The 25,313-nt window shown below is 41.5% G+C and overlaps 1 protein-coding gene across 7 annotated transcripts in view; it reads right to left on the reverse strand.

Annotated features, from left to right (window-relative positions):
- Positions 1-25,313, reverse strand: part of OSTN (osteocrin) — a 138,829-nt gene that overhangs the window by 10,168 nt on the left and 103,348 nt on the right. The window contains exon 1 of one of the 7 annotated variants that reach the window (XM_048076709.2): positions 10,301-10,388. The exons of 5 other annotated variants lie outside the window; for them this stretch is intronic. The gene's annotated coding sequence lies outside the window, so the exon portion shown is untranslated. Of the gene's footprint in view, positions 1-4,881; positions 5,018-10,300; positions 10,389-25,313 lie in introns of those variants that run through there. One more of the 7 variants, XM_013199180.3, reaches the window with a different exon arrangement.

The following is a 25,313-nucleotide window of genomic DNA, read 5'->3' on the forward strand; positions in this document are numbered from 1 at the left end:
TAAAGCGAAGTTTGAGAGCATTTGCTACTGAAGGAGAGAAAAAACAAACTCTGACAAACACAAGGGCCTTTGCAAGATGCACCCTTCCCACTTGGACTGAATATCCAGCCTTCTTACTCATTCTAAAAAACACTTTTCCACTGGTTTCATCTAGACAGGTCAAGGGATTGGGGTATTATTCCATGTCTTTAATATTTCAGGGTCTGGCCTGGTGTTATCTGACATAAAATATGACTTACCCTTCACTAAATGTAATTGCAAGTCTGAAAATCAGACATATTTATGTATTCTAATGATATTTTAGCTTGAAATGTGTCAAAACTCAAATTCCTCATACAGTTAGGTATCTTTGTTGCAGCTCCAGTTAAAATACAATCAAAGATAAAAGGGAGAACATTATTCTACCTTATCAAAGCAGGATAAACATTCAAAACTTTTTTAAAGAATCTGTGCAGAGACATTTTCCAAGAAAAGATCACAAGAAAGCAAAATTCTTTACCAAACAGAAACTGTTAAGTCTCCAACATCAAACCAAAAGACTTAAAAGATGTTTTTCTTTATAAAAAAAAAAAGCAAACCCACACCACAAAACTCCCCCCCCAAACAAAAAAACAAAGTGACATCCTGAAGATAAGTGGGCTGAACAAACCCCAGACAGAGTGTAATTCATCACCAAGCTCCAAACCCATTGCCTGTCAAAAACAGTAACAGCTGTCATTGTTCTTACCCATTTGAACTATCATATTTCACATTACTGCGGAGATTATTCTGCAAGTATAAATCACAAGAGCTTTATTTTTCTTGCTAGCCTGTTAGCAAGAGAACTGAGGCAAGACATCATGCCTTGCACTGCAATCTTTCACTCCAGCTGCCACAACACGTTGATGACTGTGCTCTGGCTGTTGTCACAGCACCAACGTAGGACGTGTCCAAGCTCACCTGCAAATGAGGACCTTGCTCTTGCAGTGATGCGGCTGAGCCCCGAAGCCCCTGGGGCTTTGTGCCACGTATACCCAAACCGAGGTGCCTCAGAGCCAAGCCCTGATTGTCTCCTGGGCACTGGGAAGCTCCCGGCAGCACCCATTAAGGCTCCCGTCCTGCTGTATGAGCACTGGGATGGTGCTGGAGAGCCTCCATCACCTGATAGCCCTCAGGGTCTCATGCTGTGCAGGGTTCAAACAGTTGGGGGAAATCATGGCTGTGTCTGCAAGCCAGCTACTGACTCATTGTGTTGCTGCTCCAATGCCATAAAAGAGGAAATGAACTGCTGCTACCCATCTTAAATCTATCACTGAGTCTTAACACTGGCCTCACCAGCCTTGGATGGGACACCTCATGGAAATCTGCCTTATAAACAAGATTTTGATGGGTGAGTTTCTTACCAAGAGAACAACTTATAAATAGCTCATGGGAAGGTCTGAGAATAAGCCTGCTCCTGCTAAAACCAATTTGCCCTACTTTTAAAAGTTGTAGGATGGATCCTCTGAGCATATTCATTACCACAAAGCCAAAAATATGCCCATAGCAGCAGTCCTAGTGATTTCAGAAACTCCTAAGAGACTATGTTTATCTGAAGTGTAATTTTCTAGCCGTGTAAATATCAAAGAAAAGGGAGAAAAATCAAAATAAATCCCACCCTCAGAAAAAAAAGCAGAGTCCAAAAATAGGTTAGAGTGGTGTTTTTGTTCTCACCCCACAGATGAGATATAGAGCAAATCTTACGTCCTGCTTTCTAAAAAGATACTGAAGCACGACATTGAAGCATGGGGCTTTGTGGCAAAAAGAAATGCAAGCAGTCAGTGTCAGGCACTTTATGTTATTAATAATGTGCTTCCTGGAGTAGGTTTAGGTTTTTAAGTAATGCCATATATTTTATTAGATATATGGTATAGACACTGTCAACTTCTACAATGTAAATTTCCTTCTATTTTCAGTTTCCCAACTATGTAGATAAATAGATGCAGACAGATTTCATCTGATGTAACTTTAAATTCCTGAACTTATGCAAGAGGTTTAAGTGACTAGTGGCTAGACTAGCAAGAGGACTAGTGATTTTCAGAAAACGTCTTGGTATTTTTGTGTCCTAAATGAAACGTTTTGCCTGTCACTATTTCAAGGACAAAAATGTTCCACTTTCTGAAAATGAAGTTCCTCGAAGGTTTCTCAAGAAGGCATTTGGGACCAGTCATCATTTTTCAATGTCTTCATTTTAATAATTACTTTCACTGTAATGATACAGCTTCCAGTGTTTGGTACTAACTACCTGTGTTTCATCACAAATTATCTTAGCCCACATTTTACTGCAGTTTCTATTAAAAATGCTGACCCAGCTACTGATAGCTGGGCTTTTGGGAGCAGACGTGGCCAGAGGATGCTCATGCATACAGCCATTCATCCCATCTGTACCAGTTTGGTGATGGTTTTGGTGGTCCCTGCAGGGCCTGCCCAGGCTCCCCACGGACCCTGCCCTTGGGGGGCTCAACAGGTGTGGGAGCAGTGCTCAAATCACACTGCTCGTATCAGGAAAGGCTGAACACGTGGCACCCTGATTTCTGTGCAGAGTATGGACACCTTGCAAAAGTGACTACACTGCCATTTCTAGCAGCACTTTTTAGCAAACTCACTTCAAGACCATGAAAGTAGGAGACTAGGGAGTAGCAGACACAACCAGAAGTCATAAAACACATCTAGAAGCCTAACGAGTATCAAATAAAAAAGATGCTGTGTACTATAAGAAAACATCCCTTTACGAGAAGAGCCTATTTCCACCTTTCCTAAGTGAGATGGTTGAGTGAGTTACAGTATTCTTGGTATGCACAATGGAAAACAAAACATTATTAGATTATTATTCATTGCCAACAAACTCTCAGCCCTAAATCATTTATATATTTACGGAATGAACATGCCAATTTTTCTGAATGTTTCTAATAGCTTTACATTTAATTTTCTTCCTTCATCTTTAGCATGAAGACTAAAGCCTTCATTGTTGGAGTGCCATTTCCAGCATTTAAGATAAAAACAAGAAGCCATTGTATCAATAAAAATTGAGAAATACATTGTGTTTTCCTACATTTGGAAAATTCATCTCCTTTTCTAACAGCATTGGAGTGATAAATGGAAATTCTTCATGCTTGGTATGATGAGTATATTATCACAATATATTACCAATACAAAGACATATGACATTTAAAGGCCAGTAAAAATATCCTTCAAGATATGTCTTCAAGATAAGCTCTTAAGAGGCAGGAATGGCATTGGAATTTGTTAGTAAGAGAATCAAACCCTTACAATGATTTATTGGATAAACATTTTTAAAAGTTTTGATCAAGGATATTAACATAAGAAGAAGAAAAGTCAATTACTTGGATGAATTGCAAATGGAAATTAGAGATTAATCTGGTTCTCTGGGTTTACTTAGAAGAAAAAGAAAGCTGCAATCACTTGCAATTTTGGCAGGGTCAATCAAGAGAGTTCTTACACCACTTGTATGGTTCAAACTTTTAAATTAACAGACTAAAAAGCCCAGAGAGGTAACTGTCATTAATTCAAAGAGTGAAAACCAAGCCCTAATCTGCTGAAATCAGTGTGGCAGGTATTTATAAATACTGACAAACATCTGGTCCAGCTTGAAATATTTTGTAGCTTTTCCATCATTTATACCATAGCTTTGATGTGTTTGTTTGTTTGTTTGTTTGTTTGTTTTGCCCGTTGCTCCTCATTATACTCAAGTATGTTACAAGAAAAGTAGGCTGAGTTGCATTTTGAACACAGGTGAGCAGAGATAGATAAGTGTAATAATTTGCCCCAGGCTCCCTAAAAGAATCAGTGGGTAGGGGCACAAAATGTCCTCGCAGGTCCTCAGCTTTCAGCTCTGCACTCCCCATGAGAGGACGGTCACTCCAAATTGAAAAACCAACTAAGGAAAGCTAAAGGTAGTGTGTGCTTCTGCTTCGAAAATTAGTGGGATCTGAACTTTACAGTAGCCTCTGGACATCTAAAGCAAAGGTTATACACATGTATTTACTTGTATGACTCCAGTCTGGGAGGCAAAAAGAAATGGTGAAATAGTTTTGAACCCAGAATGGAGAAATTACAAATGACTATCACTGAATCAGTCTGACTTCATTTACAGTGGTACAAAGCTGAAGTAATCAGATCACTGGATAATGATAATTACTCTGTTAGTATAGGAATGTTTTTGCAGGATTATTCTGTTATTGCAGGAATGTGATGGAATCTGGATCATTTTTCTAATTTGGGACATTTATCTAATACAGGACTTAATAAAAGCTTTTGGCAGATTTATAAATTAAAGCAAAAATATTCCCCTACATCAATTGTTTTTACTGTATTTTACAACATACTACATGCAGCTAACTTGTCTACTGCAAATGATATTTAGTAATGCAAAGGAACTATTCTGTCATAGTTCTTCAACTTATTTTAAGAAGTATTATGCATTTGACAATAAGACACAGAGAAAAATCCAAAACAATAAAAACAGACAGCAGTTTACTGCAAAGCACTGCAAAAGCATGAAAGCAACTAGTCACTGTTGTAAAATGCACTGACACATCTTGTTTAAATATTGGCTGGTTAACTGAAGGAAATAAGTTTCCACAGAATAATATTAGTTCAATTTTAGTACCAAAAATACTAGGTGATAGGCACCTTATTAGCCTAATCTCAAACTGGAAAAAGAAGCTATACTTTTCCCTTCTGACATGGGCATGTGTGGACTTCGTGCATGCCTGTTAATATAAAAAATTAGAAAAAAAAATATAAAAGAAGAAAGCACAGGAGGGAAGAAAGCAGAGAAGTAAACAGAGCACAAAGACACACCAAACATCCCAAACCCCTCTCTGTCCTCACTCATCTTACCTTGCATTGGGTACAAGCAATCCCAACCTTAATGGTCCTGCTATGTTCTTTCCCTTAACTTATCCCTAATGTTCAGCTTTCTTTCAGAGTTTTTATAGTCTCTGCTGTAGGCTACAAACTCCAATCCCTGCCTGTGCTTTCTCTTACATCATTTCTAAAGATTTTCCACTGATCCTTGCCTTAAACCTTCCTCTGTCTTGCACTCTCACACACATACTTGCCTTACATTTGTTACATTTATTGCTGTGATCAAGATGATTAGGTTATAATTAAAGGTCTAGGCTTTTGTTGTGTGTGTGTTGTGTTTTTTTTTTTCTTCTTCTTTCAGAGAATGAGACAGCCATGGGAGTGGAAATATTTTCAGCATCATCATCATTTCTCTAACCTCTCATTTCTGCAAACTGCTGTAGAGAAACCTAATGTCCTGAAATATATATATATATATATATATATGTATATAAAATTGTATTTCCTGGGGACAACAGAAATAACTTCAGAAGGACTACATTTACTTTGGGAAGAAATTAATTACTATGTTTACAAGAGCAACAATATTGTAAGCTAAGCAGTAGAAAAGGAGTGTGTTTTGTAAAAGCAAGTCACAAGAACTTAAATCTTTCAGACACCTTATTTCAGTTAATGAAATGACTGCAGTGAGCTATGAAAGTATCTTCCCTAGGCAGTACCAGAGGAACTTTTCTTTCTCTCTTTGCCTGTGTACTAGAAAGAGTCTATCTTCTCTTTTGCCCCTTTTTGTTTTTCTCATTTCTTAAGTAATTTACATAGAAATTGTAGAACAATTTGGGGGTCTACAATTCCAACCTGTGCAGTCTCCTTAGCAGTTTATTCATAATTACTTTATTCTCTTAACAGATAGTCACAATACTTTCAAAATAGTTTTTAGTCTGACTTTCCAAAATCCTTCCTACAAGGAACAGAGAATAAAAGGAAATTTCAAACGTAGCTTTGCATTAGGTGGGAAAATGTGCCAGCCAGGATCTGAGCCTTGGATTTCATCATCTGTCTTGATCAGAGTGATTAGAAAAAGGCAAGAGGTTAATCATATTTTAACACAGCTCATTTCCTAGATGAAGATGGCAGCAGAATTTTGCAGAGCTGACATGAAGTGCCAAATCAGGATTGTTCACTGCAGGGCATGTTTTTGCCACACTCCCTGAATGAGGTATCAGGAAATAAGAACAAATGGAGAATGAGAGGCTGGTTTGGATCCTGAAGACAACACAACTGTACAGCCGCAGAAGACAAGGAGATATAAAGCAAGTATTTCTACAGCATCTCTCAGTACAGGCAGATATTTTAAGTATGGCCTAGTCTAGTGCTGCAAAAATACACATTAGCTAAGGAGCACCCACGTCACACTCTAGCACGTAGGTTAGGACTGTTTTCCACTACAGGGTATAACAGAGCAGTGGTGGCAGCAGCAGGAGCCCAAATGGGCTCTGTGGATACAAGAACTGCAACAGAACCAAAACCACAGGACCAAACAGCACTGAACTTGTGAAACACAGCTCAAAATGCTGCCACTGGAAGAGCACTGGAACTGCCTCAGCTTTATAGGACTACCTGCTTTAGGTGGAGGCTGGGTGCCTGAAGTCTAAGGACACAGCAGTACTTGACTGATCTGTATAACACATGCAAGCAGGATCTCAGGAAAAAAAAGATAAGCGTGGTATAATCACAAGTTATTATTAGACGTGTGGGGTACTTTTGCTACTATGACCATGAGGTGTTGCTGAGCAGCAACTGCAGCCCTATTCACTTGGTTTCTTTCTTTCTCTTTTTGCTGTTGGACAGACACAAGGTGGCACTCACCAGCATTTACTCCTCTTGGGGGAATTTTTACAGGTTTTATCTCAGGCTCTTTAAGTAAGGTCTCTGCAGGGCTCCTTTCTGCCACCACATTTGATGTGGATACGGCTGGTAGGATACACAGGCTGTACCCGCGTGAGTACGCTGAGCACAGAGAACTGAATGCTTGTAACCTAGGCATTTCAGCATTTCACATCAAAGAGTGAAGGCTGGAGCATGGCTGAGACTCAGCCAGCTGGGACTCAGTGCCTCACAAGCCAGGAGGATGCTGGGCTGGGGAAAAAGCAGGAGGAGAAATCCAGACATGTTATCAGCTGCTGCGACTCCAAGAGGATGTCCAAGACTAGGTCCAAAAACTTGCTTTTACACCCTCTGCTGATTGATGATCCTGTAACAAAACTCCAGTTACTTTTCTACCACCTGGACCTACTATGAGGTCGTAGCTCTTCCTTTTAGGTCAATAATACAGGCTTTCTCTATTTCAGTATTAATGTATCACTGTTCTCTTCCTACAAAAGCATAGAGCCAAAATGAATTCAGAAATGGATACTGATACACACAACTATCAGGAACTCTGACCAGAACAGCTGCTGCTGACCTTTGAAAAGCATATATGGTACCAGCACTCTCTCTCTCTCTTTTTTTTTTTTTTTTTTTTTTTTCTGGGGGAAAAAAAAAAGAAGAAGAAGAAAAAAAAGGAATAGAGTGTTAACAGTCAATTCCCTGCTCTGAAGTGACTTAGATTTAGCAACAACTTACAGATATCTTTTTGACACCTTCTGGAGAAGACTGATAAAGAAGCTTCCCAGATAATGAAAAATGTATATGGTGGTTATTCGGCTGGCAGAGTGCCCAAGGAACAGATGTGCTCAACTCTGCTGTGGTTTAATTATACTTCCAATGTACTTAACTAAGTTAAGGCAACCAGGAGTTTGGTAGGAATCTTTATTGTCTTAACTCTAAGTGAATAAAAAAAATACGATTTTGTCTGAGGGAAGGCACAACACTTGAAGCTCTTTTTGTCACCCTTCAAGAGAAAGACAAGCTTGCCTCCCTGCTGCCATCATACTCATTCTGTATTTTTGAATACTAGTTTGCAAATCAATTATTCAGGCTCAAAAATTTCCTTAACTCCTTCAGTAGACAAGTTCTTATTCAACTCAGGAACTGGTGTTAGCCAGGGTTCACCTGTGTAAGTGTTGAACAGTCTTGGTCTTCATCAGCCTTGCCTGTAGAAACTATGTTTGAGTTTGTCAGACCTTGTCTTTAAAGTCTTAGGAATGACACACAATTATGGTGACGTATACTTGCTGGTTTTGCTGTATCATACCTTTAATCTTTTTCTTCTCTCACCAAAACCTGTGCCAATACTGTCAGATCACTGTGATCTAAGTCACAGAAGCCTTCCCCTTCTCTCACTGTTTCACGGGAAGCCTGCCTTCCAGCCTCTTCAAATCATGTCGTCCTTTCCAGTGATCACTGATTACTCACATAAAGTCACACATCTGTCACTAAATCAACACGAACGGTGCTGGGTCCAGAAGGTGTTCTGGCCAAAGCAGTAGATCTGTCCTCAAGAATTCCTGAATTGGCATGAAATAAAAGCATGGGAATTGACACACTGACTGTTAGGATTTTTCAGTTTCAGTGAACATTCTAGTTCACTAGCAATACAGTCCTGCATTAGAAATACAGTTCTGGTTTTAGTGTGGGAAATAAGGACAACACTGAAGTCATAAAAAGTAAATTTTGTTTCCAGTTTTGAAAGGTTTGACTCAAAAGTCTAAGAAATAATCAAAGATTCTTTTTCTTTTCAAGTAAAAAACTACAAGATTTTTTTTTTTTTTTTTTTTTTGTTAAAGAGCTGATCTCCGCAAGTTAGGTACTTGTTAGGTACTTGAATCAGCCAGTACTGATTCATATGGCTCTGTTTAGATAGCTGAGATATTCTTATTTATGGTGCCTTCAGTTTATTTTTATTTCTTGAGACAATCAACTGGTCTGATAAAATGGGCCCAATTCTGATCAATCTGAAAGTGGAATAGCATTCAATCAGGTTAACCAAACACCCAGCATTTTACAATTACATCACTGGTTCAGGGAGCACATCCAATATTACTTCTGTTGCTGTTCATCTCTTGTTGAGAGAAGACATTTCAGAATAATTATCATGGATTCTCAGTCGATATGTAAGAGGAACTTTCAGAAAGCAAGCTATTCCCACCTACTTTCACGTAGATGCACAGAGACAGAGAGCAGATGACTCACTGCAAGACAGAGCTACGGAAAATAGACTCTACATTAACAATGTGCATACATGTTTTCCAATTAAAGGTGTGTGTTACCTCGGAAGGAAGAACTATCTTAGCACAGCTATTCTGAAATCTGTAAGCTATCCAGGTAGCTTTTCTTGTGTCACTTCCATTTAAGATGACTCCTTGCAGCTAACCGATTTTGAGAAGCAAAGCCCACAAAGTGGAGGTAGTGTATAAAACTGAAGTCAGTAACATTTTGCTAAACTTCCTACAAGCAGTCTCTCTGTGTATACTTTTAAGAGGTCCTTTGTGCCATAATTAAGTGCTTGTGATATGCTCTGGGTCACGACAACTAAGAATCCATAAAAAGTACTGGCAAACCAAAGCAAAAAATCCCGAACAAGGAGAGTTAATTTAAATGCAAGCTTCTTTTGTAACAGTCATGCTATGATGCAGAAGGATGTGTTTGGAAATAAAAAAATACAGTTTATCTTCTGTGCCCATGCCACTGGCTCATGGCCCAAGGTGGTCAGGAAGAGTGACGGGGCCTTTTGTGCTACGGACACAGTGGTCCACAGGGCAACAAAACCATCTAAAGAGGTCTCAAAAGTACTAAGCAAACAGCAATCACTCTGAGCCATCACCAGCCTGGCACTAATTCAAACTGGCGAGACAATAATGAAAGCCAGGAGACTGTGTTTCCATCCCCTGTAGCCATGCTACTTGGAGTCAATGCTCAGTATAAAGATGCCATACAGAGAAGCAGCCCCATCTTTCTGTACTAAGAGGGAGAGGGCTTGGTTATGATGTTTTCACACTGCCTCTCCTGTCAAACAAAGACGTGTGCTGATGTCACCTGTCACTGAAATAAACTTTTTGACCCACGAACCCCTGTGGCATGGTGCAGTGTCACAGAGCAGCAAAGTGTGCAGCTTGGCTCCAGAGCACATGCGTCAGCCCCGAGCTAATTACAAACCTGGCAATGCAGCACAGCACTGAATGCACGGCAGCAGCTTGAATTCAAAGACATGCTCACAAGAAGAAAAAATATGTCTGTCCTTATTTCACACCTCTTTTTAACATAAATGTTCACCCTTTTCTGTCCAGAGCTGAGAAGCAAGGTGGAGTTTGGTTCGTTGGCAGTGGGAGAAAGGATACAGAAGAATTAAAGCAAGCAGCTAAACAGCAAAATGCTGATGACGGTCTAGGGGAAAAGAGGAAGATGAGTGATGTTCTTCAAACATAAGGAGTGGTCAGGGAGCTGGGCAAGGCTACATGTGGACCGCTCACAACATCACAGGAGGCTGCAGCAAATGTCACCACTCGTTTCTTACCCGGCACGCAGGTGGGGCTGGGCAGCTCTTTCTCCCTGGAAGCAATTCACATCCACCAAATAACGTTAATAAGGCAGGTACTGTCCTCCCATTCCTGGTAAGTCTGTCCCTGGAACAGCAACTTGCACAGTGAGACCATTTAATGCTGGAGGCCAACAGGAACAAGTTGTTATCAAAAACCTAGGAGTTTAGAGCAACTGAGGCAGACTGATTTGATTTCCTTCCCTGTTTTGCTCTGGTTTAAATGTACTTATGGCTTGGTTCCTGCAAGGGACCTCACAAGCAAAAGATGTTCTAGAAGTGAAGATCTCTGGTATTTCTGATAATTAAAGATCTCACAACAGTTTGTAAATTCATCCTAATGTTCTGGCCTAACTCCGCTACATTACTTGGCCACATTTCCTCTATCATTTCAACTGGACAGAGACGTTTTCTTGTCGGACTCACTGCAGCTTTCTGCGGTGAAGCTGTAATTTGCTAAACGGCTGCAGCATCATAACTGGATTAATCCAGGATAAACCAGCAATCATTTTCAATTACAGCACAAGCATTAATCAGTCAATCACCGCCCTCTAGAGGTGGCCACAGTCCGGGCTGGAGCAGATTTGGCTCGCTGCACAGGAGCTATCTGACGGACCAAGCACTTCTGTATGCAGCAGGAGGAAGATACTTGCTGATTAGAGTAGATCCATGTGCTGTTACAGGAACAAATTACTGATTGTGCTGATTGTCAACGCCTCGATTATTTTGTCCCTTTCTTGCCTGGAAGGTCACCCAACCCGAAGCATTTTTCATTCCTATATTTTGTAGCCAGGGTTCTGCAGGTAGCAGTGAAACTCAGATAGAGAGCTATATGACACAGCTATCATAAAAAGCAGTAAAAATAACTCTCAGACCAATCTCTCTTCTGTTACAGCTTATTTTTCTCAAGCAACGTGTGTAAATTATACCAGTGGCACAACTGACAGAATTGAGTCCCCACAAGTTGGATGTGTTGGTGTCCCAAAAGCAGCAAGCCTTTACGTATAAACACAACTACATACCCTCATTTCTTTTCCTTGGCTGGAATTGCCAAAAGGTTTTACAGGGAAAAGTACAAAGAGTGATAAATAGCAAGTAACCCACCACTGCAATCAAATGATGAATATACTGTTTCTGGTGTGTGAAGACATTATTCGAGTAGGTATTTATTCAAGGAGAAACTGTTATGTGCAGAGACTTAGCACAAGATCCTGGAGGCAGGAATAGCTCATATCCAGGTTTCCCCAGACACATCCTCTTTTTTCCAGCTGGAAATTCTGTCTAGGTGGAATTTAGTAATTTTTCACATTTAATTTTTTTCTCTGGCAGGCTGACCGGAGGCTCTGGCTTGCCTCCGTGTGCCGGGATTCTCCAGGTATCCATGCATGCACAGACCACCTGCGCATGTGCAGCCCCACACCTGAACATATATATCTGTTGGCAACAGTGAACTGAAAAAGAGCAGATGTCCAGGATCCATGTAAACATTTCATTGTGGACATTGCTCCGGCATTCAGGAGACTTTATTCCATTACATTTATTCAAGAGAGGATTCTGTTAAAAAAGAATCACAGCACTGTGGAAGTTGGAAGAGACCCCCGGAGAGACCGCCTGGTCAATTAAAAGAGCTCGGTCAGAGCTTGGTCAGTTTAGTTTTGAATATCCACAAGGATGGAGACTCCACAAAATCTCCAGACTGTTTCACTGTTCAGTCACTGTCACAGTAAATAAATAAATAAATAAATAAATATTTTTCATATGTTTAAGTGGAATTTCCTGTATTCAATTTCTGACTGTTGCCTCTTGTACTTTTACTGGGCACCACTGAAAAGAGTCTGGCACTGTCTTCTTTACTTCCACATCAGGTATCTATACGCATTGATCACCCCTGCCATACAGTCCCACCCTACCCACGTACACCAGGTGCTCCAAATCCTTAATTATCTTTGTGGCCCTTCCAGTATCTCCATGTCCCTCTTGTACAGGGGAACACAGCACCCCAGACCTCTGCACACACTAACACACTGTGGGATGCTGTTGGCTTTCTTTGCTGCAAGGGTACTGCTGGCTCACAGTCAACTTGTTGTCCGCCAAGACCCTCAGGTCTTTTCTGAAAGCTGCTTTCCAGCAGCTCAGCCCTCAGACTGTGCTGGTGCATGGGGCTGTTCTCACCTTCACTTCTGCCTTGACTAGATATCCTTGGATGAAGCTCTCCGGGCCTTACTATCCACAAGTGTAATACAGCGTTGATGATAATGTTCGTCTTTGTAAAGAGATTTCATACTTTGGTTGTCTGAGGGAGGTATCACTTTTATTTGTTCTTCACAGGTAATTATCTTATTGTCCTCTGTTAGTGTGTGGGATTTTGTCCTGATAACATTCATTTCCATAAGGGGCATTATAGAAATCACTCTCCTGCTGCCTAGATGCCTCACATACTTTAATTAATTTATTTTCTCTGCTGTGGTGTCCTTTCTTTATGAGCTTACACACACACATTATTCTGCTATGTACTCTACAAGTTTAGAAACTGAGACAGAATGCTGAGCGGTGTATAGCATCCCACAGCCAGGGGCTATAAAGTCCTCTTCAGAACATAATGACAAAGGATCTTGGACCTTATCAGCTTTTTTCCTCTGTTGCTGCAGTACCCTATCCTAACCAAGAAGCCAGGAAGAACTTCTTATTTTGTTCTCATACGGAGTACAGGACAGTAAACATTATCCAGTCCCTTCTGCGTGGAACTGAACAATTTGTACCTGATTAATGCTGAGAGACTGCCAACTTCAGAAAGCACAAGGTCCTAGGACTGCCTGCTTATTCTCGCTGTATGTTTCTTTGTCCTTCTCTGCATCACATCAGCCACTTTGCCAGATCCTTCCCTTCTGCAGGCCTAAGTTTGTCTCTCATGAGAATTTTCACGAGTATTTCAGTAAACCGGATTCCTCTGTGGGTTTTTCTCTCCCAGTTAAAGTTGTAGTGTCCAAGTGCTTTGGAAATAAACAATGATTCATATATTTTCACAACACCTTAGGGGCAAAGAAGTATAATTATCCCCTGCCAAATTTCAAAGCCTAGCTCTAAAAGTGCAGGTTTGTCACAGCTTCTCAACATAATTCTTTCCCTAGTCATATGCAGCAGAAAGCAGGCTTGTATCATGTGCGGCATTAAGTCACTATAACTATAGGCACTGCTGCTGGCATGCTAATGAAGCTAAATAAATCATTATTGATTCATATGAGCAATGTAATCCTCCAGGCTTCAGTTACTCGCACCAAGCTGGGCTATGTCCAAAAACCACACACTGCCCTCTTTGAAATGCAGCTGCTCTCCAGAGCTCTTCGCCTGAGCCTGCTCAGTGCCTCTCCTTACCTGTCCTTCTCATGTCCATCTCTGCAGAGGGCCTCCACCTTCCAGTCCTTAGAAGACGGGAAAAAACATCTTCCTGCCACTTGGCTGGTCAGGTTATCCCAGGTGTGAATCAACTGGCTTGCATGTGGGAGGAGATTGGCCCTCTACCTCCGTAAGTGCAGACACAGAGGAGTTGTGCTTACTTTACAATTAGACTTGGAACCCAGGAGCAAGAATGCAATACAGTTTCTTATGTAACCATATATTTATTTTGGTTACGTGCGGCTTCAAGACAAATCTAAAATGGTGCTGGACCGTGCTGCTGCCCTCAAAAGAAGTTTGTCAGCAGAGTAACAATAATGTTCTGCTTCTGAAAATGATGTGCTGGGCTTTATGGTCAGCTTTTAGGTTTGAATGCTTTTTTTCTGCTTTGATATTTGAGCCCTCCCCTCAAAGCAAATCCTTCGAGTGTGTACATGGCTCTCCAAGCAATGGTCACGGGAGGACATAGACAAGCGCAAAAAAAGCCGCTGACTGCATCTGAAAATGATTTGCAATCTCTTAGCCGCATGAGCTCAGTCGCATTAACATAGTGATTTAAATACTGTGGATGGCTTTTCTGATGTTCTTTTAGAATTTTCTTATTGGAATTATTAGGCATCCAAAATACATTTAAAACCAACCAACCAGTGGAACGAAACACAACAGATAATACTGACTAAGCACTCTGAGCCCTATCTTGCAGTCCCAGATCAAGAGCACTGCCACCGAGCACACAGCTCCAGTGACTAGACAGGAGAGGATACAGAAGTGGGCTACTGATGGCATCATATCACAGTAACATGGGCATCGGTTCACAAGTAGATCCTTCATGGGTCCGAAGCATCTATGCTCACTGTAGCACTGCCCTGCCATAGCCAAGCCCAGTTATCTTTGGAAAACAAAATGGCATCGTGAGGTTTTCAGTACCTTGCACACTAGATGTACTTAAGGTAAAACTGGAAGGAATGGTTGGGTTGGTTTTTTTTTGGAAATACTGCAATAAAATTACAAATAATGACAGTAAGCAATGAAGGTGTGTTCTGAATACAAAAAAGCCATGGGCTGCTAAGGCTGTATGGCACTGGTTGCACACAGACGTTACTGGATGCGTAATGATGCCACTGATGTAAGTCCTGCTCCTTCAAAATGCTTGGAGGCCTCCAGTGCTGTCAGGAGCAGAGAGTGAACATTTCACTGAGAACTGAATTTGGCTGTCACTGGATCAAGCAGGGAGCCAATAAGTGGAAAACACAGCCAGCTGCCTGCCAGTCCTTGACTTCCCATCCCATGTACAGGACTGGATTCTCTGCAGCCAGGTTACAAGTGGAATAACTGCTCTGAAGTCAAAAGCCCTGATAACAAAACGTGCTGGCATCGCACTGAAGTCAGTGGAGTTATCTGTGATTTTCACAAGCACGAACAAAATCAAAGCCTGGCTGCTTGGAGTGAATGGAGAGAAAAATCAGACCCTTCCTCAAGGCACTTACGGCACAAAGACACTACCAGACACACCTCATTCCTGCCCTTCTTCCAACCCTTTTTCTACCTGGCACTCTAAGCTCCTCAGACCAATGGCTGTCTTTTATTATTCAGTGTTTTTTTTTTCCCTTCCCCTCCATCTCCAGCAGGTCCCTCACTCGACTGCCATGCAAATACTGCAGTGTAACCTGCGTTACCCTTGGGTGCATCCAGGGTTAATGAACAGCATTTGACTGAACCATGAAACCTCTCCTTTAGCCTGTTACCTGCACAGGCACTCAGCTCTCAGGCAGCTGGATGTACAAACCAGAGGCTCTCCGGGTTGTCTGGGGGGGGGCTTTGTCAAATACAGCATCAGAAAAAGGAGTTTAGGCTAAGCACACATAGTTAGAAAGCAGAGAAACCTCAGCCTGGAGCTGACAGTGACTGATGACTGTAGGTGCTGTGAGTATTCACTGCTCCTCATGTTACCAAAATGTCAGGGTTTTAAAGTGATGTTATTAAAGCACCACAGGAGTGCAAAGATCTGTGTAAACTGAGAGGATAATCACCATGCGAGCGGAGCACGATCTGTTTGACTGTGTTGAAATTATGTTATTTGGTATCCCTCTAATTTGTCACATGGCTTGATACACTGAAAAAGACAACCATATTGTGCTTTTACATTTTGGGTCTATGACAATTGCCTTTCCTGCAGCAGACAATGATTTGTAAAGTGACTTTTCTTATTCCCAAACCACTCAAAATTTTGCAAATTGGTTTCCACGAATTAGGAGCGGTTTAGAAATAACCTTGGCTCTGGGACTCGCTCTGCTATGGGGCTTTCACTGCCATGACAGCTAGCTGGGGGAAGATAGTTATTTCTAAATTACTCTATTTTTACATTAATATTTCTTTCAGAGCCAAACAGCAGTTAGAAGCAGCATTATCTCTGTTGCTTGCTCTGAAACAGGACTGGTTCCTAGGAAATGTAACTTTTTATCATCCTATCACAGGCATCCCTGGTCATTTCCCATGAAAATTTATCCCCTGCCTCCTCAATCCCAAGCCCTCAGTGCGGGGGTGCAGGGAGCAGCCCCTTTTCTCCACTGTGCTAGCAGCTGCCAGCAGAATATATCACACACTGTCAGACAGCCTTGCGTGGACAAACCTCACCAGGCCAATCTCACATAAACCAAGGTGGCCTTTTTCATGACATTAAAAATGGTTCAAAAAGATATGGGTTGGGTTTCTCATTTCCCGGGAACCCATCAGTTGGCTACGAAGCAATGATAATTGCTGTTCGCTGTGGCTTCGGGCTGGATTTGAATCCACAGTGCAGAATTTAATATTGCTATACTTGACTCACATAAGTAAGTCAGGAGCCCTGATACTCAATACCACATATGTTTAAGCTCAGAGGGGTGGAAGAGCATCCTCATGTAAAGCTCTGCAATCCAGATCAATCCAGAGCTGTCCTGTCCTCTTCTATCGAGCACCAATCTGTTTAGAAGGGCACAGAAACCCTGAACAGAAAAGACTGAATTGATACTCTCAGTCAGCATCCTGGTCCCTTTGCTCCTGTTTTCACTGCTCACTGCCTCCTACAATCAGGGCCTGATTTTGCAGCCCATTAAAGACAGCAGCAACAGAAAAAGCGGGGAGGTGCCACCTGTCCTGTATTGACACAGAGAGAGAGGCAGCACAATGTGCTGAGCACTTCCCCATCTGCACAGAGATCAGCTTACAGGGACATCAAGGGTCAGACCTGACATTTTCAAATCTCTTGTTCCAGTAGCAAGGACCCAGATCTGGTGTCTTCTGAGTGCTCTGAGGATCTGAGATATGTCTTGGTCTTGGTCATTTCACTGGGCTCTTCACACTTCAGGAGATCAAATGTGCAATTTTAAGGTTTTCAAGTAAATTGTAAAGGTGATTTAATGTCTAATTTAATTTTAAAATATTTATCATGAAGAGAGGAGTCCAACAACTTACTGTGGGGATCAGGAAGAGGGGAAGGGAAACAGTAAACAAATGAAGAGAGGCACAAGACCAAACTGTATTTCAGGCACACACAATGGAAAATGCAGGCTGGTGCCAGCAGCCTGATAATCCAAATTCTCTTTCTATGCACCGACCTCTTCTGAGAAAAGGAAAGAATTTAAAGGAGCATAAATGATAACTGTACACATTCTGGAAGCAAACCTAAAAGCTCTGCCAGGAAAAATCCCCCTTCTCGTTACAGAAATATTAACACATTCCCTTCCCCTCCCGCCCTGGGTAGCAGGGAGCACACACCTACCAGCGGGAGGACGGGAGGACACTTCTTGTCCAGCAATGCACAGCCAGTCCTCAGCACAGCAGGATGACGGACATTAAATCTGAGCGGCCGACATGGATTACAGAACTGGCAGGACAGATGCACGTTCAGGGGAAAAGCCACTGCAACATGCTGAACGTTGGCACCCAGGTAGTCAGGGCAGCTTTCTGGAGAAGCAAGCACTACACCTAAGGGAGATCTCTGCAGACAAGGTGCAGGTCTCTTGTTCCTTCCTTCCCACAATGAATGAAAAGCACAGCTTTAGGTACTGACCTACAAAGAGCTGGGAACTAGGGAAACTGTCCTAACTGCTTCTCTAGAAACCATCAGCCGTGATTCACCCCTTTTGCATGCTACAGATGGCTGTAGTAGCAACAACAGATTCACCACAACCCTAGCAGCTACATCCACAGATAACATAAATCTCTGCAGTTTTATTTTTCCTTTTTCTTCACACAGCTGTATCCCCACACATGCACTCTGTATCACAGCTCTCTCTTCTTGCCATGCCATACCTACCCTCAGCCCCAGTGAAATGGAATTCTTATTCATTTTGCACACCCATTCTGTAGATATTTTCTGGCCAGCTTACATCCTGACTAGGTCTGATTTGCACAGATATTCAATGCAAATCCGTCCCCAGAATTTCCAGTGGAGGATATCCTTGTCTACCCCAACTTTGTATTTGGCCTATTTGTCATGGCCCTTGCACGGCTGAGGCAGCATCAGTATTATAAGCTGTGAACTAAATGTTCTTTTGCTGGTGAAAATCCAGAGAAATTCACTAAATCAATGGAGATATTCCAGATGAGGGAGGTATATGGCTCAACAAGAATAATGGAACAAAAACCACCCACAGATACAGGATACAGGAGATGCTGTCCAGATGGTTAACCTCGCCTGGTGTCTGTCACGAACACATCCCTTAACACCCATGCAAAAACTTTTTGCACTGTTAGCCCATGACACTTATCTCCCTGTCACTGGCCCAAGACCGCTGAGTTCAGTGCCTCACGCTGACTTTCGCTGGGTGAAAGCTTAACAACTGATATTACCGTAAAAACACATCTGGGGGGGTGCTCAGCAGAGGTTCCCTGGGTACCACTGCCAGTGGGCTCCGGAGCTTACCCCGCCGGCAGTCAGACTGACTTCATGGGGAAGACATGGGTCAGGAGACCTGTGGCTGATCCACTGCACTGAGACAGGGTAAAGGACACACGAGAACACATAAGGACAGGGTGATGGATAAAGTAGAAAAATAAATAGCCTTTTTTTTTTTTTTTTAATCTCACAGTATTATATTGGTGTTACAGCTTCTCTGTTCTCAGTAACATTTAGTTTGGCATAACTGAAATCAAGTTGTGGTCCAGGAGAACTGGAAGACTCTGAGACCAGCTGAAATCAGAGGAAACACCCCTGTACTCCACCAGCTTAAGCAAGTTTCCAGCGGGGCAAGTGAGCACAAGTACCCTGAAACCAAGTGGAAACAAATCACGGTATGGAGCCGCACGGATTTGCACAAGGACTTTGAATCAGCTCAGCTTTCCAGCAGCTGAGATTTTGGCCAATAACCTTGACTGGAGCTGAGCCAACACATCAGGCTGGGATCCTGCCTTACAGCAAGCCCTCTGCAAATCCTGAACCCAGTGTGAGACCCAACTGCGCTGAGTGTGACAAGTGAGCTACTGATAGGATGGAGTCTGAATGCAAGCCAGTATCTCCAAACATAAATCAGAGCTCTGGCTGCAGCTGCAAAAGAAAGGATACACACGGTTGGACATTTAACCACCAGCCTGTTTTGGACAAGTACACCTGGACTAGACAGTTTAGCTGGTGAACTCTCACATTTCCTCAGAGAAGTAATGTCTGCATTTAATGCGCTCACCCTACCCGGATTTGTCTATCAGAACATTAATCCGGTACAACAACAAAAATAACAAACCCGGTCACCAGCTGTGGGGTGGTAAAACCAGGCAATCTGGCTACTTCTGGAAGTTTACTAGGTATGTATAAATAAGCCTGGAAGACTCCAACATTGCAGCAGTTTAACAAAGTGCTAGAATCCCTTATGAAATGTTTATGAGGTGAAAATAAATAAACAACCTCTCATTTGCCTCTGCAAAACCAACTGACATTTTTCAATTTATGAGGCATCCCATCTCCTAACATCTATTATTTCATATGAAGATTTTAATTTAAAAACTGCCTTTCTGAGCTATGCTGAAATAGGAAGGCTGCTGGGATTCTGGGCTGGCATCCCAGGAACTGCAGTAGATTGCCTGGTATTCACAGTCTAGTTTTCTAATAAAGCAGTACACATTTCCAAAATGTCACTGCACAAATGGCCATTGGTGGAGTTATTTTAAGACACTGGTTCAGGAAGGCACTTAGACTTGTTGTGCCTGTTCCTGAATCTACAGACATGCATTCCTTGAACTTTCTTAAGACCCTGCTGTGAAGAGAGACTTTAATGGCAAAGATAGCTCCAAGATTACTTACTGGAAGAGATTTTTATCACTTGATTTTCTCCTCTTTGTACTGGTGTCAATTAGAAAAAAAAATAATTGAAATCCAGGGAGCTAGGTCTGGATAAAAGCAGACTGAAGCCTGAATTCAGCCATCTAAAGCAGCTTCTGTTTCACACCGCTGGTATTTTCCCCTGATAATCCACAGCAGGACAGAGGGGAGCTACAGGGAAACAACCAGGTGGACCACCACTACCTGCAAAAGTTCCTTCATCTTGCTTCACTTCTGACGGTTACGTGAGCATGCTCTAAACCAGGGCTGATAGTGTTTCAGGTGAGATGTGCCTCTCCTGCACCTCCACCTGAGTGTCGGCAGTGGAACCACAACTGCTGCACACGGGGTGGCCACGTGAGGAACGTGCACGGTGCCAGCACGGCCCTGGCTATCAGGACCACCACGGTCCCTGCAAAAGGGATTTCTTGGGGCCAAAGGACTCTCCCAAGAAAGCCTTATCTTCTGAGACTCATTTTACCATGCAACTTAAGAGAACAGATCTTTGAACAACATTGCCCAACAAAGATCCTGTGCATGTTGGTACATCATTAGGAACCACCTACACAAAGCTGAGGAATTTCTTTTTTTTTTTTTCTTGTAACTAGATCGTCCCCATTTACTCCTACTATCCATTTCTTGCATCACCTTTGTACTCCAGAACCTTGTCCCTGAACTGAGACCCCATTGAGTTGGATCCCTCTGAGATAAGTCAGTTTTCCCCAGTCGTGAGTAACCCAAATTAAATAAAGTTACACCTGCAAAACTCTGCAAGCTTCCTATTTGTTCAGTCGTTCCAGAAATTAGTACGTTAAATTTTACTACTGAACCTTAAGGTATCTGCTGCTGTCCCTTAAGACACATTGAAAATAATTTGATTCCTTTTTTTGTCCACTGCTCAGTATTTTATCATTCCTTCCTGACTACTCAACTTCTCTAAGAACATTTTGTGACTGACTTTGTCATAGGATTAAGGGTGCTGTAAACAAATTACATCAGCTATGTCTACTTTAACTACTGTTTTCCAACAAAGAAAAGGCAATTCATTGTCATTTATGGAAGAAAATGCTTACAATTTTTCTCCGGTGCCTTTTTCATCTGTATAAGTGTAAGCCTTGACTATCCTCTATGATAGAAATTAAAAAGCTAGAAACAGTGACACTGTAGCTTGTTACATATACTTTGTACTGCGGGAATTGACTACAGGAAGTGCATGCTTTGGAGAATGTAATACCTATATTCAAAAATTAAGTGTGCATGGTCACAACTGGTATTGAGAGGGTGCAGCAGAAGAGGAGCAGAACCCCTACAAGATCTCCCTCCCCTCGTCACCCCAGCCTGTGCTTTGCCACCCTTCACATTTCTTCTGGGCTGATTTATATTCTCCTTTTTTATCCCATACAAACTGAGTTTCCTGTCCCCACTTATCCCTGCTTCTACTTCAGTTCAGTCATCTTCCATTCTCCCAAGAAATTTATCAGAAAGAAGCTAGAGAGTGGACAGTTTTATGTAGCAAAAATAACACACTAAAAGTGGAAACAATAGCTTCAGGGAGTGGGTAAATGGACATATTGGGACTATTTTCATTCCTTTCCTACTAACTGGACTCTTCCCCACTTCTGTTTTTTCTTTTATGTTGGGGAAAAAGTATCATCTGAAGGAACAATGGCTTCTGGCACACCTCAAAATTCCCTTTTACCAGCAGGTTTGGGCTGAAATGTCCCACTTAAATTTGCTGAGAGGTGACAGCTGACTCTATTAGGAACTTCTGAGAATCCCATCTCTAACGAAGATATCCACTACCTTTACAGCTGGAAAGGTTAAACTGACTCAGCGCAGGAGATATTATTCTAGAAGAGATTTAACAAAGGACCAGATAATAGGAGGTTCAGGAGCCCCAGCTAATGTTTCTGGGGCAGGGGGGTGCTTTACCTTGTGCAAGGTGGTGGGTGTGCTGCTGTACAGCCCTTCCTCCTTCATACAGGTGTTGTTATATCTGACAATCCTACACAGGCAAAGTGCCACAGAAGCCATTAGGATCCTTTCATGTTGAACTATCTGGAAAAAGGAATTTCTGATCTGTGAGAAATTCCAGCATTTTGAAATTTGTTTTTCTTCCAGATAGGAACGAGAAGCCAAAATTCCACAGGCCGTGTGGAACGGATCTCCTGGAGAGGAAGGAGGGGAAGGAATGGAGAAGATTAAGAAACTTCATTTAAAAAAAAAAATGCTGTTGATATTTTTTGATGAGGTTCAGCAGGGGCCAAAACAGACCCCACAGAAGACCCACACAAGGTCTGCGACAAACTGGGATTCTGGGAGAAATACATGAAAATGAAGCAAACAACTAATGATCAGTCAAGGTTGATAGTCAGAAGCATTCTGATAGGTTATTTTCAACCTACCCCTACTCATACACTGCAAACAATTCACATATTTTCAATATTCACAGACAATTTTGCCATCCCTTAAGGGGCCCAGGGAAGCATTTAAGTACGGTTTTCAATTTCAGCATATGTACCCCCATTGAAAATATTTATTCCAGCACGTATAGTTAGCCATTCACTCAGTTGCCGCCCTGGACTTGTTCTTATTCATTCTTAACCCAGGGACATTATTTTTATATCTGATATAACACCCTACTGATTTCTGAGCAAGTCTCAGAAGTCTCTCTCAATTTCTGTCACTGTTGGGTCTGCTATTCAGGCAAGATCTGCTGATCCTGGGTATCTAAAGTCTTTAAGGTTATATAAATAAAATGGACTAATCTTTCAGTGAAGCTGAACATCCATAGTTTCCTTAATTATTGTTAAACATCTGCAGCATTCCCTTTAACATGACCCATGACATCTTGTGATACTGGCGGCAATAGCAAAACACATGTTTATAACAATACTGTCTCCTACTTGAAGTCTCTGTTCTATCATATGAAAGGGTAAGAGCTGCCCAAAGAAAACTTAAAACTTCTATCTTGACAAAACATGCTTTATGCAATGATCTAGAAAAGATAGACAATAGTAAAAAGACACTTCACTACTGATAATGCGGTATTCCAGGTGTTTAGGGATGATTATGAGAAATTTCAGATGAAGACGACTCGACAGAGTGTCTGGTGAGAAAAAGAGAAGATGACATTAAGCTTCAATAAGTGTGAAGTGATGCACAGAGGAAGAAACAACTTTAAATATCTCTATTTGTCTGCATGGCAAAGGGCTTTGAGCTGACTGTTACTACTCTGAAATGAGGACTGAGATAGGGTTTGGCAGAGACAGGCCTTCTAAATGATTGCTTCCAATACAACAGCTTGGGACTTTCAATAGAAAATGACAGGAAATAGGCTCAAAAACCAGAAAGGAGCTGTCTTTGACCAGTGTGTATTTAAACAGTGGAACTCCTCACCATATTCTAGATGCCAAAAGCTTTCACAGATTCAAAAACAAAGTCACCAAAGGAGAATCCCTCAAAGACTATTAAGGACAAAATATCGTGTCTGGTTCTAAAATCCCTCAGCCACAAATTGCTGGAGGTTGCGAGAATATATGAAGGAAGTGTCAAATAAGCTTGCAGTGCTGGCTACTGTCACTGAGCTAGACAGACGGTTGGTCTGACCTGGTATGACTGCTCTTACAGTTTTATAATGCATTTTTCTGTTTCTTTATTTTCAGAGATGGCTTAAAAAACATTAACTGAAACAAACATAACATTTACATCTAACGTCCAACAGAGTTGGCATGGAAAATTTCAACCCAAAGACTTCAAGATTAGTAAATTTATAACTAACCAAAGAAAGGCAAAAGCTAACTGTTTTCAACTTTAATAAACGAGTGTTATCATCCCTACCTTTAATTCAAAAAAATGTATTTTGAGTTCAAGTAGACAGTACACATCAGCAGTTTAGGATAATATGCAATACAGTGATGATATAATTATCCCTGAAGTGAGCTTTGTATACTCAAGACGTTCAGAGTTAATCTTAAAGTTCAAAGAAACCCAAATATGCTGAGATACAAAAACACATACATATTATGCATCCAGACATAGTGTGGTAACATTTGCAATGTTTCCCACAGTCTAAAAGACTCTAGTGGTTTTCGAGATATTCTTTGCAGTTAAAATACAGAATACTAGTAAACCTGATAATATTCATCAGTTTGGTTGGAATTTCTTGTGTGTGCCCATGTATGCAATGTCTTTGTTTGAGAGGCTGGCATCTATTAAATTTAACTGCTTCCCCTATGGACTTAAATCAAGGGTGGATACTAAACTAATATATTATTATATATAGCCTGTTTATAAGTCATTCTTGTTTAGCAGTTGCACCTTTTCCATGTAGTTCAGAATAGAAGCTGCCCTTGTTCTCTAGCACAACCTTTACCATGAAAGAAAGAGAAGAAAGTAATTACATTTAACAGTCACCACCCTTGTTTAACGGTGTGAAATATCCCACTGCCAGTCCTATGCTTGGCACACAAGGAAAGGCTAAACACATTAAACATCTGCAGCTCAACTGAATGCCAGTGAAATGCTGGAGGGTATACGATAACCATAGACAAGTCCAGAAGAAATGGAAACACTAAGAATGGAAGAGCATTGTTTAGGATAATACCTACTCACAGAATGATAATTTAAAAGTAAGCACAGAAAAAATGATGCTGGAAACATTTCCTAACAGGGAGACCTAATAGGCTGTGGAATAATCACCCAAGGGAGATGGAGAAAATCCTTTTGACTGAGTCATTTCTTTCTGGACTGGGCAAAGTGTTAAGCACACTACAAGGAAAAAAATGTACTGGCAGATGGAAAGGCTACCAGGTCTAGTGCTCAGAATCCTCAGACAGCTTTGTTCTCAGCAGTAGCAGTTTTGCTCCAAACAAAACCAAGCTCATCAGAAACCTTTTTAATTGCGTGTGAAGAGGTAATTGGCTTGTGTAGTCTCTCTCATCTCTTACTCAAATGTAATATATTTACATGTATTTATGGCTCCTTCTTAAATTCCAGTTCCAGAACAGACTTTTCCCCTTGAGTGTTCCCAGATCTTCAGTCACTTATCGCCTTTGTCCATCCGATGCTGTGTACTGAGAACGGCTGCAACTTTATCGGAAACTTGCCCTGATCAGGCTCTTGCCAAGCGTAACTAGTCTAATGTGACAGATTATAAAAGGAAAGAAGAGTGAAAAGGGAGGAATTATAAGTGCCAGGGAAAGATTAGATTCTCCACACATTTCTGCATTTATTGACCTTTTCTTCTTCAATATACCATTAGTTACCCAGATTTACAGCTTGTGATGGCAGACAAGCTGTCAG

The sequence above is a fragment of the Anser cygnoides genome, chromosome 9 (assembly GCF_040182565.1).
Source record: "Anser cygnoides isolate HZ-2024a breed goose chromosome 9, Taihu_goose_T2T_genome, whole genome shotgun sequence".
Lineage (NCBI taxonomy): Eukaryota > Metazoa > Chordata > Aves > Anseriformes > Anatidae > Anser > Anser cygnoides.